The sequence below is a fragment of the Miscanthus floridulus genome, chromosome 12 (genome assembly GCF_019320115.1).
Source record: "Miscanthus floridulus cultivar M001 chromosome 12, ASM1932011v1, whole genome shotgun sequence".
Lineage (NCBI taxonomy): Eukaryota > Viridiplantae > Streptophyta > Magnoliopsida > Poales > Poaceae > Miscanthus > Miscanthus floridulus.
The window spans coordinates 61,530,274-61,532,555 of record NC_089591.1 but is presented as its reverse complement, the minus strand read 5'-3'; the positions used below and the strand labels follow the sequence as shown (position 1 = coordinate 61,532,555).

At 55.5% G+C, this 2,282-nt stretch overlaps 1 pseudogene; it reads left to right on the top strand.

Annotated features, from left to right (window-relative positions):
- The first annotated feature begins 451 nt into the window (after positions 1-451).
- LOC136496310 (photosystem II reaction center proteins PsbY, chloroplastic-like) lies at positions 452-904 on the top strand (annotated as a pseudogene).
- The last annotated feature ends 1,378 nt before the right edge of the window (positions 905-2,282 follow it).

Below are 2,282 nucleotides of genomic sequence, written 5' to 3'. Positions count from 1 at the left end.
AGTTGAAGAAATAGGAATAAACTGATTAGGATGGGATTCACAGTGAATCCCATAGAAGAATAAAACTTATACTATATCTGCTTGAAGTTGTAATTTTAAATTATTTTGTTGGATCTGGTTATGATGGTTACTTGAAATTTAAGTGACAAGAATATCTGGTTATGATGGTTACTTGAAACATTTACAGTGAACTATACACTCAGAACATCGATAGAACTTATACACTCAGAACATTTACAGTGATGTATCGGCGCGCGTCTCCCGTCGGACGGGAAGATTTCCGTGTAGATCGGAGGCACAAACCTCCCTCTATTTTTTTTTCTTTCACATGCATGCCCCTACATGTCGGGCGCCACTGCACTGCGCACCCACACCTCACATCTGCCGCCAGCAGGTGCCACCGCCATCTCTGCTCTCGCAAGTCTCAAGCACGCTCGCCTACCTGCTTGCCATGGGGACCATAGCCACGATGGCCTTGCTGAAGCCCGCCAAGATCGTGGCGCAGTTAGCGGCGTCCACCAGCGGCAGCATCGCCGCCAGCAACGTCTCGCTGCATGTCCCGGTACAGGCCAAGAAGACCGCGATGGCTGTGTCGTCGTTGTCTACCACACTGGCAGCGGCCACGGCGCTCGCGGGCGCCTTCTTCTCGTCGCTGGCCATGTCATCATTGTCTACCACACTGGCGGCGGTGGCGACGGACGCCGGGAGCGACAACCGCGGCCAGCTGCTGCTCTTCGTGGTGGCGCTCGCCATCGGGTGGGTGCTCTACGAGATCCTGTAGCCGGCGCTGAACCAGCTGAACCGCATGCACAGCCAGGCCGTGGTCGCCGGCATGGGCCTCGGCACCACCGCCACCGCCGCCAGGATGGCGGCTGTGCCCGAGGCCTTCGCCGCCGCGGCATAGGACCTCACCGCGCATGACAACCGGGGCCTCTTGCTGCTCCCTGTTCGCCGCCGCCGGCGTGAACCGTGACAAACAAGATGTGCATAGTCACCAGCGTTCCTCGCAGCAGACACGTCGTCAGCACCGACCCTCACCGTCATCGGACCCTCCCCTCTCCGGCGTTGCGCGCGCACAGCTCGCAGCAGAGGCACGTACAGGTTGCGTAGCCTTGGCTTCTCCTCCCTGTCGCGTCACGTGCTTCATGTTTGCCTTGCGCGGTCTGTTGTGCCGCCATCGACGGCCTTGACCATGCACGGCGACTGTGGCCGACGCTACCTCGCTGCGCGGCACTGCCGCTGACGCACTGCATCGATCGCCTACACACCGCGTCAGTCAATTCGTGAATGCGATGCCATGCAAGGTTTCAAGGTACGGAGTGAACTGAATGAACTAGCTGGAGTCTCAAGATCAAACACGAGATGCTAATACTTGACCTCTCCGATCGTCCGGTGCTGGTGACAATCACGTCCATGGACGCCGACGCTCCGACACCTCTGATCTGATCCTTGCCACCGAGTTCACACGACCATGGTGCTGCAGCAAACCTGCAGCTTTTCTGTCACCACGTCCACGTACACGACGCTCTCCACGGCCGGCACGTCACAGGCTAATCCCGCTACAACCGACAGCGTGCATGCATGGCAACCACATGTGTCGGCGCTCCGAACCAAGTTCTTGGTACTGTGCTACCGGCCTACCGCTCTCGGTCAATCCGCTGGACACATGCGCAGGGCCGCACGACATGTTGAGACGACGCGGGGAGGTGAGACGCAGGGCACCAGCACTGGCGCACGCGGTGTGGCAAGGCAGCGTGCGGGCACGCGGCGGCGAGCTTGAGCGCGCGGCCGGGCGGAGCAACCTACAAGGCCGATGCGCGTGGAGGCGAGCTGGCAGCGAGCTAGGGCCTACGGGGCTAGGGCATGGCCGGTGAGCCAATGAGTGCACGCAGAGGAGAGCTGGACGGGAAAAAGAAATAGAGTGAAGTTTGTGTAAAATAAAAACATAAACGAAGGGTATGGACCTCTAGTGCACGTCATAAAAAGTTTAAGGACTCAAACTTGCACTTCGAAAGGTATTGGACCTAAGTGACACACGACGAAAAGTAAATGGACATATGGTGTATTTTACTCTTTTTGTTATTATTAGAGAATAGAGAACTAGTTTGAAATCCGTCAGAGGGCTAAATTTGTTCTTTTTGACAGTTGAAAGGTGTGTTTTACCTTGTTCCATAGTTTAAGTTTGAAAATCGAACTATGCTGATAATTGTAGGTTTACAAATGTACCTTATCCTTTTTTTAAATGCTCATGCGCATCTGTCAGCAGACCGATTGAGCATGCA